This window comes from Falco naumanni, chromosome 3 (genome assembly GCF_017639655.2).
Source record: "Falco naumanni isolate bFalNau1 chromosome 3, bFalNau1.pat, whole genome shotgun sequence".
Classification (NCBI taxonomy): domain Eukaryota; kingdom Metazoa; phylum Chordata; class Aves; order Falconiformes; family Falconidae; genus Falco; species Falco naumanni.
In genome coordinates, this window is record NC_054056.1 from 113,483,455 (window position 1) to 113,495,796 (window position 12,342).

The following is a 12,342-nucleotide window of genomic DNA, read 5'->3' on the forward strand; positions in this document are numbered from 1 at the left end:
ATTCTTTGCTGGATTCATCAAACAAATATTGTATTGGTTTTGCATATATGTATAGAAATGCACATTTTGCTTTCATGCACAAATAGTCTCTGCATGCTGTAGGAACCCTACTTCTAAAAATACAAGTATTTCAGTTGCTTTAAAATGGAATTTTTGCTTGTTTGCCTAAAAGGTTTATCTGAAAATTCTTAGAAAATAAAAGCTTGTTTATATAAATCATGGGAGTGGGCAGGAAAGGCAGAGAGTAATTACATTTGTAATTAAACAGTTCTTAACAAATATTTCGAATACCTGTAGTATTCCTCTGAAACTGGACGATACTTGTTTTCAGTTCAGCTTCTTTTTTGTTTGCAGAATTGAATCTATAATTTACAGTAGAAAATAGGGATTGCTGATCAGGAAAAACTAAAGAAAAATAGATTTGAAAAGTTTATTCCCGTCAATGAGTAGCACAGTTTCACTTTATGTTCTTTTTTTATTCTCATTTACTTCAGAAGTTAAGTGCTTCCTAAAAATGAATACATTTTTTTCTCCTTCCTCTGAGGCAGAAAGGTATTATTTTTCCCAGCATGAAATGAGAACCAGTCTCAAAGAGATTTGTGTTATTGAACAACTAACAAAGGAACGGAATGTCTGAATTTCATGGTTACTGCTGTAGAGCCAAGGCTGGCAGATTGGTATGTATGGTAGGGGCCAATATGGATACTCATATTAGGAAAAAAAACCTAACACCGAAACAAAACAAAAAACCTAAAAGTAGAGAAAACTGAGACAAAATCGTGGGATACTTTCTGTTATATAGATGGGGGAATTTTAACATATAAAGAATTTTAAAAGGGATTAAGGCAATTGGTCATTTCTTTCAGATGTTATTATTTAGCTGCTAGTGAATCTTTGAAAGTATCGCCAGGAATCTAGAATTATTCTGCTTATCTTTAAACACTGAATTGTGACATGCAAGTTAACAGACTACTTACTCCAGATTCCCTCTGTAATTGATGAAGACAGCTTGCCTCAGATGAGACTGCATTACTCACTGGAGGATCCTGTCTTATTTCAGAATACAGAAGGAGACTAAATCATTCTGAGAAACTAGAACCAAAGAGAAAAGCAGTATGTGTCATTAAATATCTTCCTTTTCTTTTTTTTCCTTTTACATTTTTTTTTTTTTTTTAACACCAGCTTCTCTGGTATGCTTTTAAAGCCTGCAGGTCATTATTCTTTTAGACACTCATTCTGGCATATTCATGAGCTTGTTTTCCTCTGAGAAACAGCTTTTTCAGGGATTCATTAATTTCTGAGGTAGAGAATGAAACTGTTCTTGTTAAAGAAGGAGGAAAAAATAAAAAATATATATGAATATAGTTTAACATATCCATAAGAGTTGTATTATAATTAAGTATTTACTGTGGTGCAGCAAAGAAAATAATCTTATTTCTTCACACAGTCATTTCTGATGCAGAAGAAGCTCATTTATAATTGTGTGTACAATGGTGCTAACTTCAGCTAGTTTATGTAACTAGATTCTTTCTGCCTAGAGCACTCAAAAATATCTGTCATTCAATTCAGGCTGTTGATCCTTATAGATCTCTGTCCTTCATGTTAAAACAGGGAGCAGGAGAGGTTTTCTAACATACTGAAATGCATTAAAAGCTTGTTTTCCCCATAGGTAGCCAGTGACTGTCAGTGCCACGGCAGCCAGTGTAACTTCTAAAATGGGGTAGTTCAATGACACAATTTCTCAGGAAAAGTGGAAAATGTTTAAGTCTTGTGAGAGTGTGAGAAAGCTTATTTTCATCTGGTAGTTCCCACCCATTCATGGCCTCAGTTCAGTATAGACAAATTCCTACCTTTAACAACATCAGGTTTGGAGAATTGAACAGATTATAGATGTGCCCAAAATGTTTATGTGAAAGCACTTTACAAAATCAAGCCAAAATGAAAGTTTAACAAAAACTTTTCTTCTTCTTTGCTCTTGCAAATCATTATTTACAGATACCATTACAGTAACAGGGACCAGCAATAGCCATCTCTGCCTTTGTCACTGTAGACTATTCTACATATTATTAGCAGCTACATGAAACAACCCAGCTGGAAATCGGAGATGGAGAAGGATATACCTGCTTAGAAACCTGAGCTCCTTTTAGAAAGTACATAAAACCTGTGCACTGATACCTGCACTACTACTTATTAGTTTCCAGACAAATGGAAAATGGCTTTTGGCCAGTGCAGAGAACACTCAAAGGAACTTCACGCACATCTACAAAATCCCGTTATGGACAGCTGATGCCGTGTTGACCTGATTTGTTACACTTACAAAAATTGTTTGATAATTATTTTTTACTTTTATGTTAGACAAAAAAAAATGCATCAGAACTGCTTAGGCTATATCCTTCTTTTGTTCACAGTAAGAAAAATTCCAGGGCAAGTTATAGGAGTTATCATCCTGACTTTCAAAATCTGAGTACTTTGCGGTTATGTTTGCCATATAAGGGTTCCAAAGAATGATTGATTTATTTATTAATGTCTGGTAGAGAAAAATGTTACATAATAAGTAACCTTCATGGTCTGTGTGGTTGAACTTAGTAAATGTGGAACTAGCATCTGCTGGAGTTTCTCAGAAATTTTTATGGAAATAAGTTGTGTCTCAGTGTGTTGTTTCCTTAAGTTCTGTTTTACGTAGTTGCTTTTGTTTATTTTTTGGGATGCACAATGGATAGAATGAAAAAGAAAAGGCAAAACACCTTCTAAAGACAGGAATGGACTTACTCTAATCCTTTTGCATACTTGAGAGTTATGTAGTATGAATGAGAATGAAGTAGGTTAAGAAAACCACGTAAAACCAATAATTGAGATTAAGGAAATTCTGAAGATAAATGCATTTTTAGTTTTTCAAGAAAAAATTATCTCTGAAAATTAATAATAGTGAAGACAAAGTGTCATGCTGAGAGTCTTTGAAAGGTCACAGGTAAAATTTAAATTGCATCCAAAATGTAAAATTTTACACATTTAGTGCTGAAATTTTGGCATAGATGTCTTCAGAACTGATAAGTCTACAAAATCAACCTTAAATTAAAAAGAAAAAAGTATATTTGCACTGCTTCAGCAGTACTTGTCATGTAATTGCTCACCAATATGAAAAGGGCTTATAGTTTTTGCCATAATTCATTGAACATTCACCTGCCAGCTGTAGTAAAGCAGTTCAAAACCCAGATTTGTGTAACTCCTGAGATACAGATGGCAGCAAAAATCATCTATTTAAACAACCCCCTGACAATGGGATCAGAACACTATGGCCTTTTTTTTCAGCTCACCAGGTTCCTAGCAAAACCTCTGTATCCAATGAAACTACTGAAAACCTCAGCCCATCTAACTACTCCCATGTGTCTGTGAAAAAGATAAATTAAATGGTTTCAGTCACTTTGCAATGAATTTTGAAAGTAGTTGTCAGCATTCTTTGCTGACATTGAAATTCCTGCTTATATTCAAAACCACTTCACATCTTTTCCTTCAGTGCTTTTGAAGTAAGAGTGAAAAAATACTCTGCAGTGGCACACTGTGCGTTTACATTCTCTTATAAAATGCAAAGCTTTAAGATGTAGACTAATCAATATAAAGTTGCTCATTCAAAAATTATTATAATATACTGGCAATATTACTAATGTACATATTTTAATTATTTCTCTTGGAACTTCTTCATTTTCATATATCTTTAGTAGAAATTATGATGCCATTCAATTTTCCTGTGTTAACATGCTAAAGAACACAGAGTTTTAATGCTATCAGCATAACAAAATAATGATTTAAGGACATTTTAAATGTCTTCACATATTTATTTATTAATCTTATGAAATATTCCTGAGTAAACTGCCACCAAAATAACCCTCAGAGCAACAAAAAAGTGAAAGAGGGGCCGGGGGGAGAAGGAGAGGCTATGTTTAGATTTGCTGTATAGAGGATATGGCTGTAAAATGCCCTCTTCCTCTTCTCCACCCCCACCCCCTACCCCCAATCAAATTAAATCAAATGGTTTGCCCTTTTCCAAATTAATAAAGGTTTTCCATAGGACTCCTAACATAATCCTGGAAAGCTCTTTCTGTTCAGAATATAGTGTTACGAGGGTTGTCCATCAACTGCACTTTAGTTTATAGCTAAAAGTCTGTTCTCTATGTCTGAATAAAAAATCTATTCTAACTCAAAGTGCTTGTCATTGGAACTCTAAATTGCATAATGTGTCATTAATAGTAAAAGCAAAAAAATTCAGACACATAAACTTTTTCTATCAGTGTTAAATAAACATGAATCATGTTTAATAATTAAAAAATCATAAACAAAGCCAAGAATATTTCTGTGCATTATTACTGGAATAAACTGATGTCAGAGAAGGTTGTCTCAACATTTTGAAAAGCAGGTTCAGCATGAAGAAATACTCGTCAAAGCTTACAATTTCTATTCTGTGAAAATGTTTATATTTGAATGTCTGATTTCATTTTATAAAACAAATTTATGCCAGTATTCTGAAAATATTATGGTGTGCTGTGTTTCCAAAAACTAATATGTAGCAAATGATACTGGAAACTTCTAAATTCCTGGATCCTTTGGGCTGCCTAATTCCAACCAAATTGGGACCCAGGTGCAGCAAGTTCTAGCCCAGGGGCTGTCCAGCGGAGGTAAGAACTGCTGTTAGAAGTCGATGCACTTCTTGCCTGCTTCATTTATGCACGTAATTGCATAGGATTCTAAGAGAATGATCCCACTGTGGGCATTAATTTTTACCCTAACAATAAATCAGTACTAGAGGCAAATTTTGAAACTGGACATTTCTGTAAGATGATGCAACAGGCTTGTAAGAGCCATACCTTGCCTCTTGAAATGGTAAGAAAGGATTGGTTTTTTATCATGATTAAGACATTTCTTCCTCATTGAGGCCTCTCTGATGATCATACAGTTAAGTTCAGGTCATAAATAAGCTATCACAACTCTTGCTGACTTGGAGTGATCTGCACTTTTGTCATAGCTGAATTTGGTCCGTTGCTCTTAACAAAGTTGTGAGCACTCATCAGGAGAATCATTACACTAAATTGCAATAAATACAATACGGAGAGCCATTGTCTGGTACTTGCTATTAATTTATGTTTGTGAAGTGCACAGAATCCTCTACAATGTTACTACACTTGGCACACTGTTGTTTTGGTAGGATTCAAGCCTCTCTTTGCAGTCAGTGAAACTGCTGAAAAGAGCTCGGAGCCTGTTGATTTCTCATTAGCTGGTATTTGATTGATAAACCATTTTATTCTTCTTTCTGTCAACGTCTGGGTGGGCCGAAGTGACTTCATTTTTGAAAGAATTGTTATCTCTGGTGCTAGTGTATCAGTGTAGATTACGCAAGGCTAAACTCCATACACCCTCATATGATACTTTTTAAAATATTTGCAGATTTTCTGGATAATAGTCCTTTCCCATAACAGTATTTAAAAAGCTCAAGGCAAGGAAATAAATGCCTACAACAAGAACTAATGCTGAAAAACATTTGCTTTGTGAGAATAATAGAGGGAAGAACTTGTGTGAATCAGTTGATTGCTGCTGCAGACTGAACAGGTTAAGAAACTGTACTTATATGGAATTTAACATTGGTTGTCTTAATTCCTTTTAAATTTCAACCTGAATTAAAATGAAAACCTAATTCTTCTAGAGTTTATCAGGATTTCACTGTTGACAGTAAGGTTATTTGCATTTAAGCCTTTCTTTCTATGATCTATTGAACAGATTTTAAAAAATAAATAGTTGTAGATACATTGCCATTTTTAGATCTCATTTCTTAATATACTTAAGACATTTTTGTTACTGGTAGTAGCAAGTAATCTTACTACCTCAGGATTAATTGACAATATCCAAGATTATTTTTATGATGAAAACACACAAGAAAATAAGCAAGCATGCATGCGATATCAAGGAATCATTTATCTTAAAAAGTAGAAATAAGTCAAAAAGAAATCCCTAATACTACCTGCTTTGATCTGTTTCTTAAAGGGCACTTACTAAGTGTAACTAAATCCTATCGGATACAGTGAAGTTGAATGTACTGTAACAAAAGTGTATCCGCCAGTGTTTGAACACACCAAGGACCCTTTTCTACCTTGAAAGGAGCCTTACAAATCTACCAGCCATCTGAGGGCAGCAAAGACCCAAACGCTCAGAGTCAGTTAGGTGAGCCGTGGACAGAACCAGATGTGTCAGAGTGCCTTTCTTCCACTTCCCTTTTTCTTTTCCCAGCTAATTTTCGGAAGCTCATGTCAGTGACGGTGGAAAGTCTGACACTGCAGTCTTTTCAGGTAAAACTGGACAAGCCTGTGGTGGTACATACTTGATGGCACACTCTTGCCATGAGAAAGGTTAAATGGCTTTCAACAGGCATTTCCTACGTTAATTTGTAATCCCAGGACATATTGGTAAAGCCTGTTTCCTCCACACTATGAATGATATGAACTGAATCATGGCATAAGAACCAAAACTTTTCTTCTTTGTTCCTAAGGTGCAAAATATAGGAAGTTTTCTTGTGGTACACTGCTTTAGTAGTATTTCTTCTTTCAAGTAGCATACTTTGCTGTTCACGTTCACACCTGCTTTTTCTGTCACATTGATTACAACGTTAAGTCTTTAAACTGGAGATGCTGGTTTAAAGTCAACTGGGTCCAGAACAATAAAATCTGATTTACCCAGACCTAACAGTTACCCTTGCTGGGAGACTCTCTTACTGGGCATTGTGAATTCCCACTTGTTTTGCTCAAGAAAGACTGTGAGAAGTGTACAGAAGAATGTTTTTTTCTCGCATCTGACTACCATGATCTTTATTATTGTTTCGGTTCTCTATAAATTCCAGAAATGGAGACTTTATGTAGTCTTATGAGACTTAATGAGTCAAGAGAACCCCCAAATATCTAAAGCCTTTTCAGTGCTAATTTATCTTAAATGACAAGAATATACATTTCAGTTTCCATATATTTAGTTTCTACTGTTACACTTGTCAGAAAATAAACTTAAAAAGAAATGTATAAAATATAGATGAATAAGCATGTATAACCTGCAGCCCTCTTGGCTTGTACTAGACAGAAAATTTCACAACTGAACACATGAAAAGAGTCAAAATTTCTGTCAGGACTGAGTCAAGTTCCTCTGAAATGTAAAGCAATTTTTGTAAATTGAAATTCTAAAACCTGCAAGCTGTATTGTTTGGTATGTCACTTGTGCTATGCAGCTATTGTTAGAATGTTCGTGAAATTCCCATGCTTTAAGCTTCTTCACTCAATGGTTTTCAACCAGTATAGTGCCATTTTTTGAAACTTTTCTTCTGTTTTTTTCTGCGAATTAGTATGAATGAAATGCTTTAAAGCTATGCGTAAGTACATGTATTTGGTTTAAACACATTTCCTGTTCCGATGCCAAAGTAGGCTGTTATACTTTTGATAATTTTTAAATGAAACATCATAAATATTAACTAACATAGTAAATTATACATGATCTCAGTGAAAATGTGTTCTGTACCTAAGAACAGACTTTGCAACTAAAAATAACAATTATTTGCATATACAAGGCTTGTGCCAGTATAAATCAGGAGTGTCTCTAGTAGAGTTTATGGTGTTACATTACTGTAAAATGTGGATGACACCCAAAGTCAAGCATTCAAAAAAAAAAAAATATCATGTGATAAAATTATGCACGTAAAAAAAAAAAAAGTTGTTCAATTTCTATCTTTTAAGTAGTTACCTAGCGTATCCAGTTGCCCTGTCACTTACAGGGAAAACTGTTCTGATATCTCATTAAAATTTGCTTACTATTTTCCCATGGATTGACATGAAGATATTTTTTTTTTTTCTCCTAAATTTTACTTCTCAAGCTCTTGGTTTCTGAGCATTACAAGAGGAAAGCAGGAAACAGTTTCCTATGCATATTTTTTAAAATCATGACCTGCAGTAGGCTCTCTTACAACTACTTCTTATGCTATAAATAGAAAACAGAACAATGTTCTTCAGTTCCGTTAAACAGTGCTGATCCAGCATGTACAGCACAGACAAAATGAACAGCTATCGAGCACTTCTTAGGAAAAAAAACTTTTGGACTTTCTTTTATTTTGTAGTTACAGAAAGCAACTTCAGGTAAGAAAAAAAAAAGTCAAAACAGTGCTTCAAAATTGGTTGTCGGACTAGGCATCTAGGTTTTCTGCTTCAGAAAATTGAATCAGAGCAGCCAATCTATTAGCCAAACACTGAGAGGGAATCAGCATGTACCTGGGTAGATCTAGCTGGAGCATCTTCAGTCCCAGTCCTAAGAAGCATTCAAAGACTGTACTTATTCTTGATTGATCAATCCCAATCTTCTTGTAAAATAGTATTTCTGTCGTCTTGTCAAATAAACATTCCTCAAAGTAATAAATGAATGAAGGTTCATTCTTTCTTGAGGCAGGGAAGAGGAGTTTTCTGGGGGCTTTTCAGAGCCTGTGAAAGGTGAAGGATTAGCAGTGGGAGAAAAACCCAGACAGTAGAGTGCCTTGCTTGTGAGCCTAACCTTTCCTATGAAGTATGTTGATTATTTTTACTGGGTATGGGATAATAAATCATGTGCTTTTTTTGCACAATTTTGCACAATTATTACATAGCTTCAGGAGGTGGTGTGAGGAGCACAATAGCGGCCTCAATATGCTCGTGGGAGAAGTAAGATGCTTATTTACTGTAACCTTCGTAGGGCATTAAAACTGAGGCTCTTAAAGTTTTCTGTGCATGCTTAGCTTAAACTGCTGAGCTGTTGCATAGGAGGGAGAGAGTTTCTTGTTCTGCAAGGTTAGTTTTTTCTATTGTTTTGATTGATTTCTGCAAGTGACTTTTGCAGACTTTGTGATACGCTAGGCCCATTATGCATGGGATTTCCATTGACAGTTTACAAGAGGGAGGATTTCCGTCTGCATTTCAGCAGGATGTAGATGTGTTAAGAATTGAACAGTAATGTCTTGCTGTACTGTATTTGAAACATGTATATGTATTTCATTTCTCATTGCTAAATTTCCCTTAGTTTCATAGAATTTATTTTTAGTAATTTAAGACTCAGAAATACAATTGAGCTAAGAAATATTAAGCTGTTCTTTATATTTACAAAGGAATGCTAAGTAAAAATAGCAGAAAAACCAGGACATAACTCCAGAGTCCTTCACCTCCTTTTCATATGTCCTTCCCTTCACAGAAAGTACGTGAGTTGCATACTGTAGAATGTGAGAAAATATACTGGAAGTTTTGATACTGCCCTTAGATTTTCCTTATTAACTTCATAGTCTGATTTCTGCTGATGACAGTTTGCAGCACATTAAGTTGGTGTTTGTTCATTACAAAACATCTTATGTAAACCCAAACTAAAAATTTTGCACCTGTACTGCTGCATCATGTATTTTTTGGTTAGACATTTCCACCATGAAAGTTCAGCTGTAATCAGATATGCAGCAAGATCCATAACTGCAAGAATAAAGAACTTACAAGGGGGAAAAGATCAAACTTCAAAGTAACCCAGAGAGGCTAAAGCAGCAGGGATTGAAAACAATGAGAGCATTCTGAATAATATTAAATGTGTTGCCCTGCCTTCACTGACTACAGAGAGAAAATGAACTCCAAGGACAAAATTAAAAATGTAACTCAAGCATGTGACCAAATGATATAAGACATTCTGTTAAGGCATATTTATTTTTGATCTCTCCTAATATGATGCAATTTCCTCTCTATACACCTTGATAGCTTCAGAGAAAGAAGGGGATTAAATTGAATTATCTTTTCTGACAAAGGCACACAGCAGAAAAGCATGCATTTGGCTAGTAAATGTATAATGCTCAACATGTGAGAACAGTTAATCACCTCTACTATTACAATGCATAACAGAAAGCAGTAGGCTGCGCTCCTGAATAATGGACTAACGCTGGCCACTCATCCAGCCAGACAGTCACTATATTCCCCCTTTTCTTTCTTTGTGTGTTTTCAGGACACAGGGAAGTAACCAGGACAGCTAATTAAATGAAAGACATGCAAAAGATGACATGTAGAGGTTACCATCTTCATGCAGTAATGAAATTATTTTTTAAAAAAAGAGTAAGCCAAACTGTCATCATCACTGAGCAGTCAGTGTCAATGTCCCTGTTAAAGACAAAAGCATTAAGTACTATATAAAGGTGTTCAGAATTGAGGGAAATATGGCAATCACAATATTTAAAATCTGAGGGGAATCATAAAATATGAATGTATATATGCATGTGATGTGTCATAAAAAAAGAACTGGCTTTATCTATGCAATTCAGAAAATGAGAACTGAGAGAATGATGATGTGAGGATCAATTAAATTTACAATGAGGAAATACGATTGGTCAAACTGGGACAGTAACCTTTTCCAGCACTGGCATAAACTAATATCCCAGCAAAATATCTAGGAACAGACCAGGTCATGTGACCCCCATACGCTAATCAAACACTGTTCAGGGACTCACTGGGTAAAACGGGACTCGCCAGATGGGACTCCTGTATTAAGCAACCCACAAATTATTACTTTTTCATTAATTTGTCCAGCCTCTTTTACATCCTATGTAAACTCTGAGCCTCCACAGCTATCTCTACTACTCATCATGTGAAGGCCAAATCCATTTTTTTAATTTACATCCTGACTTCTGCTTGTTTCATGAGATGCCCCTTACTTCTTGTACTGGAAATGGCAATGAATAATTTATCCCTTTCCAGATTATTCACATTGCTAGTAATTTTATAGATTTCTAGCCTATTCTGCCACTTCTGCCTGAGCAGTCTCTCTAAAACAGGTATTGGTGACTACGCATATGTAGTTATGTCCTTAATGCCACTGAATTTACTAGAGGTTAGAAGCCTAAGTAGACAGGATGGTTTTAGCATGTCACAGAATAGCTGAGGTTGGAAGATGCCTCTGGAGATCATTTAAGCACAACTTCCTTGCTTAGAGCAGGGTCAGTTAGAGCAGGTTGCAACCAGGACAAATCCAGCTGGGTTTTGAGTATCTCCAAAAATGGATACGCCACAACTTCTCTGGGAAACATCACCCACTTCCTGGCATCATGACAGTAAAGAAACATTTTTCTTACATTTTAATGGAATTTCTTGCATTTCCATTTGTGTGCATTGCCTCTTGTCCTGTTACTATGCAGCACTAAGTCTGGCTCCATCTTCTTTACTTCCACTCACCAGGTATTTACACACATTGATAAGATCCCTCTCAGTCCTGAGAGTTATTTTGACTGGGACCACAGCAATGAAAGTAAGATAGACAAAAAACTATCTGGGTATTCTATTTGCAAACTAATGTTGAATTAGAAAAGTTTATCAACAAAGTAAATAAAACATTAAAAAAGAAAAAAAAAAAAAAAACAAAAAAAACCAAACAGGAACTCATCCTAGTTTTCCTCAAAATACTAACTGATGCTCATGTTCTGATAGCTTATCTGAATTTTGGTTTAAATAATAAAAGATATTAAATCAATTATAGATTTGCCATTAAGAGAAGGTGGTGAAGGGGTGTAATATAAACTTTGATTTTCATTCACACTTAATTGTCACCTTAGTAGGGTTATTATTAGGAGTTACTTCATTATTTGTTCTCATGAAAATCTGTAGAGCTCAAAAATATTTTTATACACACAGGATTTGAATGTCTATGTCAATAATAATAATAAAAGTAAGAAAATAACTGCAAAGAATTTACAAACCCAAATCTCAGCATGTAAAATCCAGTCACTAATGTCATACGAAATGCCTGTAACCCAGTGGATTATTATATTTTCTTCCTCTATTCGTTTAATAGAGTTTCATTATTCCATAGCAACCAGTCTTAAGAACTCTTTCATAACAATAGAGGTAGATCTACAATGAATATAGGATCTGCAGAACTGTATTTTTTGCTACTGTGAAGGATCAGTTGTGTTTATGTGGATTTGTACATCTTATTCTTAAGGCAAGAATATTTTCAAGGTAGTATCTGGAATAATACTATCAGTAATCTGTTGAGTCATTTATTGCTCTTTTCTCCATAATGAACTCTACTTGCATAACCTAGAGTAAATGCTCAGTAACTATAATTTTATTTTGAACAGCAAAATTTAGAGCAAATTTATAAAAAAGTAGAAATTGTGAAAGTATAACATATTCAAACATATCTTCCTGCAAGAAACATCATCTATTTCATTGCTTACCAAACCCTTGCTGCATTTCAAAAATAGCATCAGTTTCAGATTTGTGTGGTAGCGTTCTTAAATCCAAATATTAGCAGTCTTTTATTTTCTGTGCCCACATAGAC